Source organism: Triplophysa dalaica, unplaced genomic scaffold (assembly GCF_015846415.1).
Source record: "Triplophysa dalaica isolate WHDGS20190420 unplaced genomic scaffold, ASM1584641v1 Contig2, whole genome shotgun sequence".
NCBI classification, from domain to species: domain Eukaryota; kingdom Metazoa; phylum Chordata; class Actinopteri; order Cypriniformes; family Nemacheilidae; genus Triplophysa; species Triplophysa dalaica.
This window is the reverse complement of record NW_026622636.1, coordinates 496,919-515,606: the sequence shown is the minus strand read 5'-3', so window position 1 is coordinate 515,606 and position 18,688 is coordinate 496,919. Positions and strand designations below refer to the sequence as shown.

The 18,688-nt window shown below is 44.7% G+C and overlaps 23 non-coding genes across 23 annotated transcripts; all 23 read right to left on the bottom strand.

Annotated features, from left to right (window-relative positions):
• Nucleotides 1-115: 115 nt before the first annotated feature.
• trnak-uuu (transfer RNA lysine (anticodon UUU)) lies at nt 116-188 on the bottom strand. The gene has a single exon. It is a non-coding gene; the product is annotated as a tRNA-Lys (tRNA).
• Nucleotides 189-1,157: 969 nt separating this feature from the next.
• On the bottom strand, nt 1,158-1,229 carry trnah-gug (transfer RNA histidin (anticodon GUG)). Its single transcript has one exon. It is a non-coding gene; the product is annotated as a tRNA-His (tRNA).
• A 217-nt stretch (nt 1,230-1,446) lies between these two features.
• Nucleotides 1,447-1,519, bottom strand: trnak-uuu (transfer RNA lysine (anticodon UUU)). The gene has a single exon. It is a non-coding gene; the product is annotated as a tRNA-Lys (tRNA).
• A 235-nt stretch (nt 1,520-1,754) lies between these two features.
• trnah-gug (transfer RNA histidin (anticodon GUG)) lies at nt 1,755-1,826 on the bottom strand. Its single transcript has one exon. It is a non-coding gene; the product is annotated as a tRNA-His (tRNA).
• Nucleotides 1,827-2,207: 381 nt separating this feature from the next.
• Nucleotides 2,208-2,289, bottom strand: trnal-aag (transfer RNA leucine (anticodon AAG)). Its single transcript has one exon. It is a non-coding gene; the product is annotated as a tRNA-Leu (tRNA).
• A 700-nt stretch (nt 2,290-2,989) lies between these two features.
• Nucleotides 2,990-3,071, bottom strand: trnas-uga (transfer RNA serine (anticodon UGA)). Its single transcript has one exon. It is a non-coding gene; the product is annotated as a tRNA-Ser (tRNA).
• A 91-nt stretch (nt 3,072-3,162) lies between these two features.
• On the bottom strand, nt 3,163-3,234 carry trnah-gug (transfer RNA histidin (anticodon GUG)). Its single transcript has one exon. It is a non-coding gene; the product is annotated as a tRNA-His (tRNA).
• Nucleotides 3,235-3,478: 244 nt separating this feature from the next.
• On the bottom strand, nt 3,479-3,551 carry trnak-uuu (transfer RNA lysine (anticodon UUU)). The gene has a single exon. It is a non-coding gene; the product is annotated as a tRNA-Lys (tRNA).
• A 969-nt stretch (nt 3,552-4,520) lies between these two features.
• Nucleotides 4,521-4,592, bottom strand: trnah-gug (transfer RNA histidin (anticodon GUG)). Its single transcript has one exon. It is a non-coding gene; the product is annotated as a tRNA-His (tRNA).
• A 244-nt stretch (nt 4,593-4,836) lies between these two features.
• On the bottom strand, nt 4,837-4,909 carry trnak-uuu (transfer RNA lysine (anticodon UUU)). Its single transcript has one exon. It is a non-coding gene; the product is annotated as a tRNA-Lys (tRNA).
• Nucleotides 4,910-5,878: 969 nt separating this feature from the next.
• trnah-gug (transfer RNA histidin (anticodon GUG)) lies at nt 5,879-5,950 on the bottom strand. Its single transcript has one exon. It is a non-coding gene; the product is annotated as a tRNA-His (tRNA).
• Nucleotides 5,951-6,167: 217 nt separating this feature from the next.
• On the bottom strand, nt 6,168-6,240 carry trnak-uuu (transfer RNA lysine (anticodon UUU)). Its single transcript has one exon. It is a non-coding gene; the product is annotated as a tRNA-Lys (tRNA).
• A 235-nt stretch (nt 6,241-6,475) lies between these two features.
• Nucleotides 6,476-6,547, bottom strand: trnah-gug (transfer RNA histidin (anticodon GUG)). Its single transcript has one exon. It is a non-coding gene; the product is annotated as a tRNA-His (tRNA).
• A 381-nt stretch (nt 6,548-6,928) lies between these two features.
• Nucleotides 6,929-7,010, bottom strand: trnal-aag (transfer RNA leucine (anticodon AAG)). Its single transcript has one exon. It is a non-coding gene; the product is annotated as a tRNA-Leu (tRNA).
• Nucleotides 7,011-7,781: 771 nt separating this feature from the next.
• On the bottom strand, nt 7,782-7,853 carry trnah-gug (transfer RNA histidin (anticodon GUG)). Its single transcript has one exon. It is a non-coding gene; the product is annotated as a tRNA-His (tRNA).
• A 244-nt stretch (nt 7,854-8,097) lies between these two features.
• trnak-uuu (transfer RNA lysine (anticodon UUU)) lies at nt 8,098-8,170 on the bottom strand. Its single transcript has one exon. It is a non-coding gene; the product is annotated as a tRNA-Lys (tRNA).
• Nucleotides 8,171-9,139: 969 nt separating this feature from the next.
• trnah-gug (transfer RNA histidin (anticodon GUG)) lies at nt 9,140-9,211 on the bottom strand. The gene has a single exon. It is a non-coding gene; the product is annotated as a tRNA-His (tRNA).
• A 217-nt stretch (nt 9,212-9,428) lies between these two features.
• Nucleotides 9,429-9,501, bottom strand: trnak-uuu (transfer RNA lysine (anticodon UUU)). Its single transcript has one exon. It is a non-coding gene; the product is annotated as a tRNA-Lys (tRNA).
• Nucleotides 9,502-9,736: 235 nt separating this feature from the next.
• On the bottom strand, nt 9,737-9,808 carry trnah-gug (transfer RNA histidin (anticodon GUG)). Its single transcript has one exon. It is a non-coding gene; the product is annotated as a tRNA-His (tRNA).
• A 381-nt stretch (nt 9,809-10,189) lies between these two features.
• Nucleotides 10,190-10,271, bottom strand: trnal-aag (transfer RNA leucine (anticodon AAG)). Its single transcript has one exon. It is a non-coding gene; the product is annotated as a tRNA-Leu (tRNA).
• Nucleotides 10,272-10,971: 700 nt separating this feature from the next.
• Nucleotides 10,972-11,053, bottom strand: trnas-uga (transfer RNA serine (anticodon UGA)). The gene has a single exon. It is a non-coding gene; the product is annotated as a tRNA-Ser (tRNA).
• Nucleotides 11,054-11,144: 91 nt separating this feature from the next.
• trnah-gug (transfer RNA histidin (anticodon GUG)) lies at nt 11,145-11,216 on the bottom strand. Its single transcript has one exon. It is a non-coding gene; the product is annotated as a tRNA-His (tRNA).
• A 244-nt stretch (nt 11,217-11,460) lies between these two features.
• On the bottom strand, nt 11,461-11,533 carry trnak-uuu (transfer RNA lysine (anticodon UUU)). The gene has a single exon. It is a non-coding gene; the product is annotated as a tRNA-Lys (tRNA).
• Between the last annotated feature and the right edge of the window lie 7,155 nt (nt 11,534-18,688).

Below are 18,688 nucleotides of genomic sequence, written 5' to 3'. Positions count from 1 at the left end.
AGGCCAATCTGCAGACCTACAACGCACGAGCAAACTGTTTATTTAATTTTTATCAACAGAGGGAGGGCCCATAAGAGCTCACAAGGTAAAGCTGACTAACAGAGTGGAAACACATCGCCCGAACAGGGACTTGAACCCTGGACCCTCAGATTAAAAGTCTGATGCTCTACCGACTGAGCTATCCGGGCTCTTGAGTTGTAACGACGTGTTCTAAGTGTAGGCTCTCGGTTTGGGGCTTGTTGAGTACAACAGGTGAGTGCAGGTTCATCCCTCATCAAACACACCCTAACCAGCTAATGTGGCTCTGGAGGTAAGACGAAAACTAGACTCACAACGATCCAAGCGGAGCCTTAATCCAGCGCCTTAGACCGCTCGGCCACGCTACCTCAAAAAGGCACCTTGTGCCGCCGGTTTCCTCCATGGCGTTTTACAGTAGGCCCGCTGTGACATTTCGCAGACAATCAAGAGCTTACAGGGTTCTGTCGGCCTAGGGTTCAGTGCACCTTTCTGATGCAGGGGTGTTCAGTCCTATATCTGGAGACGATGCCATCTGTTGATTGCAGTTCATCAAGTACCCTTGAACCGGGTAACGGGCTCTGGGAGCTGAAAGTCAGACGTGTTTTAAACACTGCCCTGACAGCTCATCTTTGGTCTTTTATCTGGCTGTGCTTTCCTTAAAGGTCCATGCAAAGAAAACATTTATAAAATCACATTAAAGGCTATAAAGTATGTACACATTGTTTTACATTAAATGTTTACTCGTTGTTGTATACCTAGTTGCATCGACAACCCATCGAGCACTCCTGTACCAGTCAATTTGTGTTATATCAACAACTCGTGCCATCTGCTGCAGAGTCGCTCTTAAACATTTGTAAAATCACATAAAGGCTATAAAGTATGTACACAGTGTTTTACTACATTGTTATATACCTAGTTGCATCGACGACCCATCGAGCACTCCTGTACCTGTCAATTTGTGTTATATCAACAACACGTTGATCTGTTGCAGAGTCGCTCTTAAAGAAAAACGTGGTAGTCTATAAAGGCTTGATCTTCTTCTCTCTCTCAAGCAGCTGTAGTCGGCAGGGTTTGAACCTGCGCGGGGAGACCCCAATGTCAAAAAGGGAAAGGCAGGACTTCAATAAGACGTGGTGCCCTGCCGTGACCCGGATTCGAACCGGGGTTGCTGCGACCACAACGCAGAGTACTAACCACTATACGATCACGGCTAGCCAACATGCCTCCGGCAAAGTTGCGCTACCAGGACTGAGTGACTAGATCTGCAGTGAGAAGATTGGCAGCTTTTGCTGAGGTCTCACGGAATTCCTTACCCTGCTCAAGGCCAATCTGCAGACCTACAACGCACGAGCAAACTGTTTATTTAATTTTTATCAACAGCCCATAAGAGCTCACAAGGTAAAGCTGACTAACAGAGTGGAAACACATCGCCCGAACAGGGACTTGAACCCTGGACCCTCAGATTAAAAGTCTGATGCTCTACCGACTGAGCTATCCGGGCTCTTGAGTTGTAACGACGTGTTCTAAGTGTAGGCTCTCGGGTGGGGGCTTGTTGAGTACAACAGGTGAGTGCAGGTTCATCCCTCATCAAACACACCCTAACCAGCTAATGTGGCTCTGGAGGTGAGACGAAAACTAGACTCACAACGATCCAAGCGGAGCAAAGACCCACTGGCATCGGTGGGATTTGAACCCACGCCTCCAAAGAGACTGGACTTCAATAAGACGTGGTGCCCTGCCGTGACCCGGATTCGAACCGGGGTTGCTGCGACCACAACGCAGAGTACTAACCACTATACTATCACGGCTAGCCAACATGCCTCCGGCAAAGTTGCGCTACCAGGACTGAGTGACTAGATCTGCAGTGAGAAGATTGGCAGCTTTTGCTGTGGTCTCACGGAATTCCTTACGCATGTGCTCGATGAAATCCCTGCTCAAGGCCAATCTGCAGACCTACAACGCACGAGCAAACTGTTTATTTAATTTTTATCAACAGAGGGAGGGCCCATAAGAGCTCACAAGGTAAAGCTGACTAACAGAGTGGAAACACATCGCCCGAACAGGGACTTGAACCCTGGACCCTCAGATTAAAAGTCATCCCTCATCAAACACACCCTAACCAGCTAATGTGGCTCTGGAGGTAAGACGAAAACTAGACTCAAAACGATCCAAGCGGAGCAAAGACCCACTGGCAGCGGTGGGATTTGAAACCACGCCTCCAAAGAGACTGGAGCCTTAATCCAGCGCCTTAGACCGCTCGGCCACGCTACCTCAAAAAGGCACCTTGTTCCGGCGGTTTCCTCCATGGTGTTTTACAGTAGGCCCGCTGTGACATTTCGCAGACAATCAAGAGCTTACAGGGTTCTGTCGGCCTAGGGTTCAGTGCACCTTTCTGATGCAGGGGTGTTCAGTCCTATATCTGGAGACGATGCCATCTGTTGATTGCAGTTCATCAAGTACCCTTGAACCGGTTAACGGGCTCTGGGAGCTGAAAGTCAGACGTGTTTTAAACACTGCCCTGACAGCTCATCTTTGGTCTTTTATCTTGCCGTGCTTTCCTTAAAGGTCCATGCAAAGAAAACATTTATAAAATCACATTAAAGGCTATAAAGTATGTACACATTGTTTTACATTAAATGTTTACACGTTGTTGTATACCTAGTTGCATCGACAACCCATCGAGCACTCCTGTACCAGTCAGTTTGTGTTATATCAACAACTCGTGCCATCTGTTGCAGAGTCGCTCTTAAACATTTGTAAAATCACATAAAGGCTATAAAGTATGTACACATTGTTTTACATTAAATGTTTACTCGTTGTTGTATACCTAGTTGCATCGACAACCCATCGAGCACTCCTGTACCTGTCAATTTGTGTTATATCAACAACACGTTGATCTGTTGCAGAGTCGCTCTTAAAGAAAAACGTGGTAGTCTATAAAGGCTTGATCTTCTTCTCTCTGTCAAGCAGCCGTAGTCGGCAGGGTTTGAACCTGCGCGGGGAGACCCCAATGGATTTCAAGTCCATCGCCTTAACCACTTGGCCACGACTACAACAGGTTCCAGGGCCTCTGGGTTTAGGTCGTGCTGCAAAGAGGACGATGTCAAAAAGGGAAAGGCAGGACTTCAATAAGACGTGGTGCCCTGCCGTGACCCGGATTCGAACCGGGGTTGCTGCGACCACAACGCAGAGTACTAACCACTATACGATCACGGCTAGCCAACATGCCTCCGGCAAAGTTGCGCTACCAGGACTGAGTGACTAGATCTGCAGTGAGAAGATTGGCAGCTTTTGCTGAGGTCTCACGGAATTACTTACGCATGTGCTCGATGAAATCCCTGCTCAAGGCCAATCTGCAGACCTACAACGCACGAGCAAACTGTTTATTTAATTTTTATCAACAGAGGGAGGGCCCATAAGAGCTCACAAGGTAAAGCTGACTAACAGAGTGGAAACACATCGCCCGAACAGGGACTTGAACCCTGGACCCTCAGATTAAAAGTCTGATGCTCTACCGACTGAGCTATCCGGGCTCTTGAATTGTAACGACGTGTTCTAAGTGTAGGCTCTCGGGTTGGGGCTTGTTGAGTACAACAGGTGAGTGCAGGTTCATCCCTCATCAAACACACCCTAACCAGCTAATGTGGCTCTGGAGGTAAGACGAAAACTAGACTCACAACGATCCAAGCGGAGCCTTAATCCAGTGCCTTAGACCGCTCGGCCACGCTACCTCAAAAAGGCACCTTGTGCCGCCGGTTTCCTCCATGGCATTTTACAGTAGGCCCGCTGTGACATTTCGCAGACAATCAAGAGCTTACAGGGTTCTGTCGGCCTAGGGTTCAGTGCACCTTTCTGATGCAGGGGTGTTCAGTCCTATATCTGGAGACGATGCCATCTGTTGATTGCAGTTCATCAAGTACCCTTGAACCGGGTAACGGGCTCTGGGAGCTGAAAGTCAGACGTGTTTTAAACACTGCCCTGACAGCTCATCTTTGGTCTTTTATCTGGCCGTGCTTTCCTTAAAGGTCCATGCAAAGAAAACATTTATAAAATCACATTAAAGGCTATAAAGTATGTACACATTGTTTTACATTAAATGTTTACTCGTTGTTGTATACCTAGTTGCATCGACAACCCATCGAGCACTCCTGTACCAGTCAATTTGTGTTATATCAACAACTCGTGCCATCTGCTGCAGAGTCGCTCTTAAACATTTGTAAAATCACATAAAGGCTATAAAGTATGTACACAGTGTTTTACTACATTGTTATATACCTAGTTGCATCGACGACCCATCGAGCACTCCTGTACCTGTCAATTTGTGTTATATCAACAACACGTTGATCTGTTGCAGAGTCGCTCTTAAAGAAAAACGTGGTAGTCTATAAAGGCTTGATCTTCTTCTCTCTCTCAAGCAGCCGTAGTCTGCAGGGTTTGAACCTGCGCGGGGAGACCCCAATGTCAAAAAGGGAAAGGCAGGACTTCAATAAGACGTGGTGCCCTGCCGTGACCCGGATTCGAACCGGGGTTGCTGCGACCACAACGCAGAGTACTAACCACTATACGATCACGGCTAGCCAACATGCCTCCGGCAAAGTTGCGCTACCAGGACTGAGTGACTAGATCTGCAGTGAGAAGATTGGCAGCTTTTGCTGAGGTCTCACGGAATTCCTTACGCATGTGCTCGATGAAATCCCTGCTCAAGGCCAATCTGCAGACCTACAACGCACGAGCAAACTGTTTATTTAATTTTTATCAACAGAGGGAGGGCCCATAAGAGCTCACAAGGTAAAGCTGACTAACAGAGTGGAAACACATCGCCCGAACAGGGACTTGAACCCTGGACCCTCAGATTAAAAGTCTGATGCTCTAACGACTGAGCTATCCGGGCTCTTGAGTTGTAACGACGTGTTCTAAGTGTAGGCTCTCGGGTTGGGGCTTGTTGAGTACAACAGGTGAGTGCAGGTTCATCCCTCATCAAACACACCCTAACCAGCTAATGTGGCTCTGGAGGTAAGACGAAAACTAGACTCACAACGATCCAAGCGGAGCCTTAATCCAGCGCCTTAGACCGCTCGGCCACGCTACCTCAAAAAGGCACCTTGTGGCGCCGGTTTCCTCCATGGCGTTTTACAGTAGGCCCGCTGTGACATTTCGCAGACAATCAAGAGCTTACAGGGTTCTGTCGGCCTAGGGTTCAGTGCACCTTTCTGATGCAGGGGTGTTCAGTCCTATATCTGGAGACGATGCCATCTGTTGATTGCAGTTCATCAAGTACCCTTGAACCGGGTAACGGGCTCTGGGAGCTGAAAGTCAGACGTGTTTTAAACACTGCCCTGACAGCTCATCTTTGGTCTTTTATCTGGCTGTGCTTTCCTTAAAGGTCCATGCAAAGAAAACATTTATAAAATCACATTAAAGGCTATAAAGTATGTACACATTGTTTTACATTAAATGTTTACTCGTTGTTGTATACCTAGTTGCATCGACAACCCATCGAGCACTCCTGTACCAGTCAATTTGTGTTATATCAACAACTCGTGCCATCTGCTGCAGAGTCGCTCTTAAACATTTGTAAAATCACATAAAGGCTATAAAGTATGTACACAGTGTTTTACTACATTGTTATATACCTAGTTGCATCGACGACCCATCGAGCACTCCTGTACCTGTCAATTTGTGTTATATCAACAACACGTTGATCTGTTGCAGAGTCGCTCTTAAAGAAAAACGTGGTAGTCTATAAAGGCTTGATCTTCTTCTCTCTCTCAAGCAGCTGTAGTCGGCAGGGTTTGAACCTGCGCGGGGAGACCCCAATGTCAAAAAGGGAAAGGCAGGACTTCAATAAGACGTGGTGCCCTGCCGTGACCCGGATTCGAACCGGGGTTGCTGCGACCACAACGCAGAGTACTAACCACTATACGATCACGGCTAGCCAACATGCCTCCGGCAAAGTTGCGCTACCAGGACTGAGTGACTAGATCTGCAATGAGAAGATTGGCAGCTTTTGCTGAGGTCTCACGGAATTCCTTACCCTGCTCAAGGCCAATCTGCAGACCTACAACGCACGAGCAAACTGTTTATTTAATTTTTATCAACAGCCCATAAGAGCTCACAAGGTAAAGCTGACTAACAGAGTGGAAACACATCGCCCGAACAGGGACTTGAACCCTGGACCCTCAGATTAAAAGTCTGATGCTCTACCGACTGAGCTATCCGGGCTCTTGAGTTGTAACGACGTGTTCTAAGTGTAGGCTCTCGGGTGGGGGCTTGTTGAGTACAACAGGTGAGTGCAGGTTCATCCCTCATCAAACACACCCTAACCAGCTAATGTGGCTCTGGAGGTAAGACGAAAACTAGACTCACAACGATCCAAGCGGAGCAAAGACCCACTGGCATCGGTGGGATTTGAACCCACGCCTCCAAAGAGACTGGACTTCAATAAGACGTGGTGCCCTGCCGTGACCCGGATTCGAACCGGGGTTGCTGCGACCACAACGCAGAGTACTAACCACTATACTATCACGGCTAGCCAACATTCCTCCGGCAAAGTTGCGCTACCAGGACTGAGTGACTAGATCTGCAGTGAGAAGATTGGCAGCTTTTGCTGTGGTCTCACGGAATTCCTTACGCATGTGCTCGATGAAATCCCTGCTCAAGGCCAATCTGCAGACCTACAACGCACGAGCAAACTGTTTATTTAATTTTTATCAACAGAGGGAGGGCCCATAAGAGCTCACAAGGTAAAGCTGACTAACAGAGTGGAAACACATCGCCCGAACAGGGACTTGAACCCTGGACCCTCAGATTAAAAGTCATCCCTCATCAAACACACCCTAACCAGCTAATGTGGCTCTGGAGGTAAGACGAAAACTAGACTCAAAACGATCCAAGCGGAGCAAAGACCCACTGGCAGCGGTGGGATTTGAAACCACGCCTCCAAAGAGACTGGAGCCTTAATCCAGCGCCTTAGACCGCTCGGCCACGCTACCTCAAAAAGGCACCTTGTTCCGGCGGTTTCCTCCATGGTGTTTTACAGTAGGCCCGCTGTGACATTTCGCAGACAATCAAGAGCTTACAGGGTTCTGTCGGCCTAGGGTTCAGTGCACCTTTCTGATCCAGGGGTGTTCAGTCCTATATCTGGAGACGATGCCATCTGTTGATTGCAGTTCATCAAGTACCCTTGAACCGGGTAACGGGCTCTGGGAGCTGAAAGTCAGACGTGTTTTAAACACTGCCCTGACAGCTCATCTTTGGTCTTTTATCTGGCTGTGCTTTCCTTAAAGGTCCATGCAAAGAAAACATTTATAAAATCACATTAAAGGCTATAAAGTATGTACACATTGTTTTACATTAAATGTTTACTCGTTGTTGTATACCTAGTTGCATCGACAACCCATCGAGCACTCCTGTACCAGTCAATTTGTGTTATATCAACAACTCGTGCCATCTGCTGCAGAGTCGCTCTTAAACATTTGTAAAATCACATAAAGGCTATAAAGTATGTACACAGTGTTTTACTACATTGTTATATACCTAGTTGCATCGACGACCCATCGAGCACTCCTGTACCTGTCAATTTGTGTTATATCAACAACACGTTGATCTGTTGCAGAGTCGCTCTTAAAGAAAAACGTGGTAGTCGATAAAGGCTTGATCTTCTTCTCTCTCTCAAGCAGCTGTAGTCGGCAGGGTTTGAACCTGCGCGGGGAGACCCCAATGTCAAAAAGGGAAAGGCAGGACTTCAATAAGACGTGGTGCCCTGCCGTGACCCGGATTCGAACCGGGGTTGCTGCGACCACAACGCAGAGTACTAACCACTATACGATCACGGCTAGCCAACATGCCTCCGGCAAAGTTGCGCTACCAGGACTGAGTGACTAGATCTGCAGTGAGAAGATTGGCAGCTTTTGCTGAGGTCTCACGGAATTCCTTACGCATGTGCTCAATGAAATCCCTGCTCAAGGCCAATCTGCAGACCTACAACGCACGAGCAAACTGTTTATTTAATTTTTATCAACAGAGGGAGGGCCCATAAGAGCTCACAAGGTAAAGCTGACTAACAGAGTGGAAACACATCGCCCGAACAGGGACTTGAACCCTGGACCCTCAGATTAAAAGTCTGATGCTCTACCGACTGAGCTATCCGGGCTCTTGAGTTGTAACGACGTGTTCTAAGTGTAGGCTCTCGGTTTGGGGCTTGTTGAGTACAACAGGTGAGTGCAGGTTCATCCCTCATCAAACACACCCTAACCAGCTAATGTGGCTCTGGAGGTAAGACGAAAACTAGACTCACAACGATCCAAGCGGAGCCTTAATCCAGCGCCTTAGACCGCTCGGCCACGCTACCTCAAAAAGGCACCTTGTGCCGCCGGTTTCCTCCATGGCGTTTTACAGTAGGCCCGCTGTGACATTTCGCAGACAATCAAGAGCTTACAGGGTTCTGTCGGCCTAGGGTTCAGTGCACCTTTCTGATGCAGGGGTGTTCAGTCCTATATCTGGAGACGATGCCATCTGTTGATTGCAGTTCATCAAGTACCCTTGAACCGGGTAACGGGCTCTGGGAGCTGAAAGTCAGACGTGTTTTAAACACTGCCCTGACAGCTCATCTTTGGTCTTTTATCTGGCTGTGCTTTCCTTAAAGGTCCATGCAAAGAAAACATTTATAAAATCACATTAAAGGCTATAAAGTATGTACACATTGTTTTACATTAAATGTTTACTCGTTGTTGTATACCTAGTTGCATCGACAACCCATCGAGCACTCCTGTACCAGTCAATTTGTGTTATATCAACAACTCGTGCCATCTGCTGCAGAGTCGCTCTTAAACATTTGTAAAATCACATAAAGGCTATAAAGTATGTACACAGTGTTTTACTACATTGTTATATACCTAGTTGCATCGACGACCCATCGAGCACTCCTGTACCTGTCAATTTGTGTTATATCAACAACACGTTGATCTGTTGCAGAGTCGCTCTTAAAGAAAAACGTGGTAGTCTATAAAGGCTTGATCTTCTTCTCTCTCTCAAGCAGCTGTAGTCGGCAGGGTTTGAACCTGCGCGGGGAGACCCCAATGTCAAAAAGGGAAAGGCAGGACTTCAATAAGACGTGGTGCCCTGCCGTGACCCGGATTCGAACCGGGGTTGCTGCGACCACAACGCAGAGTACTAACCACTATACGATCACGGCTAGCCAACATGCCTCCGGCAAAGTTGCGCTACCAGGACTGAGTGACTAGATCTGCAGTGAGAAGATTGGCAGCTTTTGCTGAGGTCTCACGGAATTCCTTACCCTGCTCAAGGCCAATCTGCAGACCTACAACGCACGAGCAAACTGTTTATTTAATTTTTATCAACAGCCCATAAGAGCTCACAAGGTAAAGCTGACTAACAGAGTGGAAACACATCGCCCGAACAGGGACTTGAACCCTGGACCCTCAGATTAAAAGTCTGATGCTCTACCGACTGAGCTATCCGGGCTCTTGAGTTGTAACGACGTGTTCTAAGTGTAGGCTCTCGGGTGGGGGCTTGTTGAGTACAACAGGTGAGTGCAGGTTCATCCCTCATCAAACACACCCTAACCAGCTAATGTGGCTCTGGAGGTAAGACGAAAACTAGACTCACAACGATCCAAGCGGAGCAAAGACCCACTGGCATCGGTGGGATTTGAACCCACGCCTCCAAAGAGACTGGACTTCAATAAGACGTGGTGCCCTGCCGTGACCCGGATTCGAACCGGGGTTGCTGCGACCACAACGCAGAGTACTAACCACTATACTATCACGGCTAGCCAACATGCCTCCGGCAAAGTTGCGCTACCAGGACTGAGTGACTAGATCTGCAGTGAGAAGATTGGCAGCTTTTGCTGTGGTCTCACGGAATTCCTTACGCATGTGCTCGATGAAATCCCTGCTCAAGGCCAATCTGCAGACCTACAACGCACGAGCAAACTGTTTATTTAATTTTTATCAACAGAGGGAGGGCCCATAAGAGCTCACAAGGTAAAGCTGACTAACAGAGTGGAAACACATCGCCCGAACAGGGACTTGAACCCTGGACCCTCAGATTAAAAGTCATCCCTCATCAAACACACCCTAACCAGCTAATGTGGCTCTGGAGGTAAGACGAAAACTAGACTCAAAACGATCCAAGCGGAGCAAAGACCCACTGGCAGCGGTGGGATTTGAAACCACGCCTCCAAAGAGACTGGAGCCTTAATCCAGCGCCTTAGACCGCTCGGCCACGCTACCTCAAAAAGGCACCTTGTTCCGGCGGTTTCCTCCATGGTGTTTTACAGTAGGCCCGCTGTGACATTTCGCAGACAATCAAGAGCTTACAGGGTTCTGTCGGCCTAGGGTTCAGTGCACCTTTCTGATGCAGGGGTGTTCAGTCCTATATCTGGAGACGATGCCATCTGTTGATTGCAGTTCATCAAGTACCCTTGAACCGGTTAACGGGCTCTGGGAGCTGAAAGTCAGACGTGTTTTAAACACTGCCCTGACAGCTCATCTTTGGTCTTTTATCTTGCCGTGCTTTCCTTAAAGGTCCATGCAAAGAAAACATTTATAAAATCACATTAAAGGCTATAAAGTATGTACACATTGTTTTACATTAAATGTTTACACGTTGTTGTATACCTAGTTGCATCGACAACCCATCGAGCACTCCTGTACCAGTCAGTTTGTGTTATATCAACAACTCGTGCCATCTGTTGCAGAGTCGCTCTTAAACATTTGTAAAATCACATAAAGGCTATAAAGTATGTACACATTGTTTTACATTAAATGTTTACTCGTTGTTGTATACCTAGTTGCATCGACAACCCATCGAGCACTCCTGTACCTGTCAATTTGTGTTATATCAACAACACGTTGATCTGTTGCAGAGTCGCTCTTAAAGAAAAACGTGGTAGTCTATAAAGGCTTGATCTTCTTCTCTCTGTCAAGCAGCCGTAGTCGGCAGGGTTTGAACCTGCGCGGGGAGACCCCAATGGATTTCAAGTCCATCGCCTTAACCACTTGGCCACGACTACAACAGGTTCCAGGGCCTCTGGGTTTAGGTCGTGCTGCAAAGAGGACGATGTCAAAAAGGGAAAGGCAGGACTTCAATAAGACGTGGTGCCCTGCCGTGACCCGGATTCGAACCGGGGTTGCTGCGACCACAACGCAGAGTACTAACCACTATACGATCACGGCTAGCCAACATGCCTCCGGCAAAGTTGCGCTACCAGGACTGAGTGACTAGATCTGCAGTGAGAAGATTGGCAGCTTTTGCTGAGGTCTCACGGAATTACTTACGCATGTGCTCGATGAAATCCCTGCTCAAGGCCAATCTGCAGACCTACAACGCACGAGCAAACTGTTTATTTAATTTTTATCAACAGAGGGAGGGCCCATAAGAGCTCACAAGGTAAAGCTGACTAACAGAGTGGAAACACATCGCCCGAACAGGGACTTGAACCCTGGACCCTCAGATTAAAAGTCTGATGCTCTACCGACTGAGCTATCCGGGCTCTTGAATTGTAACGACGTGTTCTAAGTGTAGGCTCTCGGGTTGGGGCTTGTTGAGTACAACAGGTGAGTGCAGGTTCATCCCTCATCAAACACACCCTAACCAGCTAATGTGGCTCTGGAGGTAAGACGAAAACTAGACTCACAACGATCCAAGCGGAGCCTTAATCCAGTGCCTTAGACCGCTCGGCCACGCTACCTCAAAAAGGCACCTTGTGCCGCCGGTTTCCTCCATGGCGTTTTACAGTAGGCCCGCTGTGACATTTCGCAGACAATCAAGAGCTTACAGGGTTCTGTCGGCCTAGGGTTCAGTGCACCTTTCTGATGCAGGGGTGTTCAGTCCTATATCTGGAGACGATGCCATCTGTTGATTGCAGTTCATCAAGTACCCTTGAACCGGGTAACGGGCTCTGGGAGCTGAAAGTCAGACGTGTTTTAAACACTGCCCTGACAGCTCATCTTTGGTCTTTTATCTGGCCGTGCTTTCCTTAAAGGTCCATGCAAAGAAAACATTTATAAAATCACATTAAAGGCTATAAAGTATGTACACATTGTTTTACATTAAATGTTTACTACATTTCCTAGTCTTAATGCACAGATTGGTCTACCTGGTGTTTAAATTAAGGGGCCACATGTATTAATGCATTTAAAGTTACAGTTCATGAAAGAGCAATGTGTCCACCAAGTTCATACGTGTGGCCTATTCTTATAAACTGCAGGGGGACTTTTACCCTGTTTTTCTCTAAGTCATACAGGAAGTTACAACATGCAGTTTGTAGGAATGGGCCACGTCTATTAATTTGGTGGACATCGACTTTCAGGGCATAATTCCACCTTCTGCGAGTTGATGCTAACATATGTATGTCTAATAAAGTGTACTTAGGAAATAACATGGTTTTTAAAGCACACAAATGCATTTAAATTTATAGTTTATGAATGAGCAATGTATCCACCAAGTTCATACGTGTGGCCTATGATGTGGAATAAGTTGATCTTGCAGTTCAAAAATTGCTCAGACAAAGATGGTCGAGGTGTCAAAGATTTGACTTCATTTGTTCAAGTGAAACAAAGTGAGATGTCCCAAGTCATTCTGAAAACATCTGAAAATCGGGTGTTTTCCAACATCTAGTTATAGTGAAACTTCTCAGAGGTGTTTCCTTTCGAAACCAACCTAAAATTCCTGCTATCTCTTATTTTTTGTTATCCAAACACAGTAATATCAGAATTGGAGCCAAAATGCAGATTATCAACATCAATATTTTATGCAAATTAGGAAATTTGTTGTCAATCCAGTTCCATATTGAATTATCAGAATCAACTGTCCTGTAGGAAGTTGAATAATCCTCTTCTCACACGCCGTTGACTGTCCATTGATCGATGAGGCAAGATAATAGCTCTTCCATGTAGCTGGACTAAAGCAAACAGTCCTGTCCAGTTCTTTGGTAATGATAAATATAATTGATGGCCACACAGCCAGTAGTATCCCTCAACGACTCCCGTTCCCTCGTGATCAGGAACATGCACAGTTGAGCACGATGGGCATTTTACTCGTCTTCTTTCGGAAATAAGAATGTACTGGTAGGTAACAACTGGCTGTGGTACTTCATGAGTAATGCTGACAGTCGTAGATGGAGGATTTAGGTAGTCTGCATAACAAAGACAGGCTATACAACTTCAATCATTTAAGGGTTTATAAATTAATGTACATTTTCACTCTGGTGTTGTTCCCAAAAAATGATGTCCTGACTTTCTTTCATAATAGACAAGATTGCTAGGTACATGTTTAACAGTTGCTATCTGAGGAAGAGTGTGTGGAATCCAAGTATCATGCATAATAGTCATAATAAAATAAGTCATGTATAAAAATGTAAAGGAGACATAGACAGGTAAGCAGGGTACTGTTACTTTAAATGTTATGATGTCTAATCGCCTTAAACCACATTTAAGATGTTACTTAGATCTAAGTTCAAAATAAAGGATACAAAGGGTTTCCAAATATTCTCAAAATAAAAAAGTTTCTCTTTTAAGGAATATGTTATCTTTTCCATAGCTAAACAGAAGGACATATTATTGATCCACTGTATGATAGAAGGCATTTCTAATCTTTTCCAGTACAGAGCAATTAAACGCTTAGCCTGAAGTATGCCTATGTCAATCAATTTACGGATATTACTACAAAGTACAATATGGTCTGGGATACTTCCCAAAATAAAAATCTCTGGTTCCATTGGAAGATTTATTGAGACCACTTGGTAAATTAATGCCGCCACCTCCCTCCAAAATTCTTTCACCTTAGGGCAGCTCCACAAACAATGTAGAAGAGTACCTTTGTCACTTGAACATTTAATGCATGTGTCTGGAATATTCGGGTTTATTTTGTTCAGCCTCACTGGCGTAATGTACGTTCTCATTAACCAGTTATATTGTATCAGTTTAAAACTTCTATTGAATGTTTGCAATTGTGCTTTCATACATATTTCCTCCAACTTAATTAAAGGGATGTTTGATTTTAAGTCCTCATTCCAACGACTCAATTTATCTTTCGATGATTCCTTAGAATTTAACTCTAACAATATATAAAACTGAGATATTAAACCTTTAGACTGTGGGGGTTTAGAAAACACCGCGTGGAGAGAGCGTGGTTTGAGACAGAGCTCTGTCAAACTTTTTCTAAATATATCGTTTATTCCTGTTATTTCTTAATATCTATGTTCTAAATTGATAACTCACAGAGGGTTAAACCTATCCTTAAGTGTATCCCATACCAAATATAGTCATATAACGCACAGATAAATTTGTTTTGTATGACCGTTCGCCATTAGCACTACGGCTGTTAGCATTCCCAGCCTTTAATCTCTGAATATTGCCTCTACTGCTTAACTCACTGTTCTCATTATGACACCACTAATGGCTTATGATTCAGATATTTGTTTAACGTTACCTTTGAGTGCAGATGATGAATCTTTCTTCGCACTTCAGTCAGAACTGGAAGTATTGGAGAAGCAGATCCACGACCTACTCGAGAGGCAAACACGTCTGCGAGAACGAAAAATCGCGCTGGAAACATCCCGGGCTGAAGCTCGCAAAGCTGCGGTAAGTGCTTGACGTGATTGTAATACTCCTATCACTTCTACTCCGTGTGTTTCTATGCACAGATCCCAGGCTTCAAGAACACGACGAGCCGAAATGAATTTCACTCCTGCACCTGCACACACACGGCGAGAGGCGAAATCCAGGACCGGAGCGATGAACTCTCCCCCACCGCCGCCACCGGTCTTCGAGATTTCTACGAGAAATCACTATGCTGCCCTCTGCGAGACGAAATCCAACGCTGTGGTCATCGGAGACTCAATCGTCCGGGACGTACGCGCCTCCTTCAATGAAGGTAAGGTGCGCACTCACTGTTTTCCTGGCGCCCGTGTTCTCGATGTCTCTGCGCAGGTAACTGCGATTCTGAAGGAGGATGCAAGTGTGGGAGCCGTAGTTCTGTACGCGGGGGTCAATGATGTGAGAATGCGGCAGTCGGAGATCCTGAAGAGGGATTTCAGGAGTCTGGTCGATACTGTTTGCAACGCATCGCCCACGGCGAGGATCATCGTATCAGGGCCGCTTCCTACTTACCGACGAGGGAACGAAAAGTTCAGTAGACTATTTACGCTTAATAATTGTTTAATGTCATGGTGTATTGAACAGAAGCTGCTCTTTGTAAATAATTTTTATCTGTTCTGGGAGCGACCAAGGCTCTTCCGCCCCGACGGGCTGAACCCCAGCAGCATTGGAGCGGAAATTCTGTCTGACTACATCTCAAAGACGCTACTCACCATTTGACTAGTAAGTACAAATTTTAACTATAGTCTGTGTTCTTCTCACCCAACTGTTAAGAATGTTACAGTTAAGAATGTTACTGCTTTCAAATACATAGAGACTGTGTCTGTCCCCCGAATAATAAAACCAAATAATCATTTATTTAAAAGTATGAGAAAAAATCTTATCATGATTAAACCAAAAGACAATATACTTAATGAGCAAAACCAACGCCTAAAGTTTGGGCTACTTAATATTAGATCACTAAATCCAAAGGCAGTTATTGTAAATGAAATGATCACAGACAACAGTTTTGATATACTATGACTTACTGAAACCTGGCTTAAGCCAAATGATTACTTCGGTCTTAATGAGTCTACTCCACCAAGCTACGGTTATATTCATGAACCACGTCCGGTTGGTCGAGGTGGTGGTGTCGCAACAATCTTTAGAGACTTTCTTACCGTTACTCGGAGAACAATGCATACATTTAAATCATTTGAAATGCTTGCGTTGAACATAACAGTTCCAAACAAAAGTAAAAAATCATTGGTCTCTCTTACATTGGTTACTGTGTATAGACCCCCTGGGCCTTACACTAATTTTCTGATAGAGTTTGCAGACTTCTTATCGGATCTATAGGTTAACGTCGATAAAGTACTGATTGTTGGAGATTTTAATATCCACGTAGATAGTGCTAACGATCCATTAGCTGTGGCGTTTAAAGAACTACTAGACTCTTGTGGTGTAACACAATACATCAATGGACCTACTCATTGTCTTAATCATACCCTAGACTTGATTATATCTCACAGAGCCGATCTAATCAATATCGATGTTATACCTCAAAGCGACGATGTTTCCGATCACCATCTTATAACATGTACACTGCGCACTGCAGAAATCAGTTGTATATCTCCATATCGACAGGGTAGAACAATCACCTCAACTACTAAAGATAGTTTCGTAATGAACTTGCCAGATCTGACTCCTCTAATAACCTTTCCAACTAATATAGAATCACTCGATGACATGACCAGCAACATGGGCACTATTTTCTCTTATGCATTAGAAGCGGTCGCACCTATGAAGTCAAAAAGGATTAATGAAAAGATCATAGTACCATGGTATAATAACACCACTCGCGCCCTAAAAAGAGAAACGCGTAAACTGGAGCGAAAATGGAAACAAACCCAATTAGAGGTTTTTAAAATTGCATGGAAAGAGAGTGCAAGCTGTTACAAAAAGGCTCTAAAAGCAGCAAAAGCTGAGCATTTCCGTAACCTCATAGAAAATAACAAAAACAATCCAAGGTTTTTAGTTAGTACAATTGCTAAACTAACAAACAAACAGACTCCACCTGACCTGGGTATTCCGCCGCACCTTGGTAGCAATGAATTCATGAAGTTTTTTACCGAGAAAATCGAAATAATACAAGACAACATAGCTAAAACCAAACCTCCAAGTGTGTCGGAAGAATTAGTTTCAACCGTCACCCAAAAAGAAAAGCTAGAGTGTTTTTCTCCTATAAATCAGGAAGATTTTATTAAAATTATTACTACATCCAAACCGACGACATGCTTATTAGACCCCATTCCGACTACTTTATTAAAAGAGTTACTACCTGCTGTAATTGAGCCCATTTGTAACATAATCAACTCGTCAATTAATCTAGGACATGTCCCAGGGCCCTTTAAACTGGCTGTAATTAAGCCTCTTATCAAAAAAACAAACTTAGACCCAAATGAACTTGGAAGCTATAGACCGATTTCAAATCAAACCGGTACTTGTTCGTTAGAATTACAAATGACCTCCTTATTGCTTCAGATAAAGGTAACATCCCACTATTAGTCCTGCTTGACCTTAGTGCTGCTTTCCATACTGTAGACCAGCGGTTCCCAATCCTGGTCCTCGCGACCCCCTACTCTGCATATTTTGTATGCTTCTCCTACCGCTTCGGAGGTTTGTTTAATACGCCCATAAGAGCCCTGCGAAGTAAACATCACTAGATATTCTGCCATAAATCCCGTTCGAAATGTGGATAATGTTGCGCAAATCTCAAAATTACGGTTAAATTACCCTTCAATCTTCCGTAGTAAGTTTTGTTCTTCGTGTTCTTAAATTAACGTCAGACGATTTCATGTGTGCAGGGAGTAGAGAGCAATGAACACAGTTCAGGGAACACGTCAATGGGAACGCGGTTCATTCATTAAGCTCTCTTCTAATGAGCTAGAGATTTAAATCAGGTGTGTTAAACAAGAGAGATACACAAAATATGCAGAGCGGTGGGTCGCGAGGACCAGGATTGGGAACCGCTGCTGTAGACCATAAAATACTACTAGATTGTTTACACAATTTTATCGGTATTCAGGGACAGGCACTGCAATGGTTCAGATCTTACTTAACAGACAGATACCAATACGTCCATTTAAATGGGAAATCGTCAAATCTTACGCAAGTAAATTATGGATTACCTCAGGGATCGGTTTTAGGACCCTTGCTTTTACCATATACATGCTGCCCCTCGGCAACATTATTAGAAAACATGGAATTAGCTTCCACTGTTATGCAGATGATACTCAGCTATATATCTCATCAAGACCAGATGATTCCTTTAAGCTATCCAAACTGGCAGAGTGCATCGAGGACATAAAACATTGGATGACTAGTAATTTCCTCCTTTTAAACTCTAGCAAAACAGAAATATTACTTATAGCACCAAAATCAAGTAAACAGAATATCTCCGATTACAGCCTGCAAATTGAAAGCTGCACTGTTACTCCAACAAATACAGTTAAAGACCTAGGTGTTATATTAGACGGCAACCTGTCATTTAAAAATCACATCTCAAATATCACAAAAACAGCCTTCTTTCACCTTAGAAATGTTGCCAAATTACGAAATAATTTGTGTGTTGCAGACGCAGAAAAGCTTATTCATGCATTTGTGACCTCACGGCTTGACTATTGTAATGCTCTACTTAGTGGTTGTCCTGTATCATCGATAAACAAACTACTGTTAGTTCAGAATGCAGCTGCCAGAGTTCTTACTAGGTCAAGAAAATACGATCACATAACCCCAGTTTTATCATCGCTTCACTGGCTACCAAATAAGTATCGTATTGATTTTAAAATTCTTTTAATTACTTACAAAGCCCTGAACGGTTTAGCACATACTTACTTAACCGAGCTTTTATCACGTTACAACACATCACGCTCTCTAAGATCTCAAAATTTAGGACTTTTGACAACACCTAGAATAACAAAATCCACCAAAGGGGGACGAGCTTTCTCATACGTAGCACCTAAACTCTGGAATAGCCTTCCTGATACAATAAATCTAGATTAGAGACA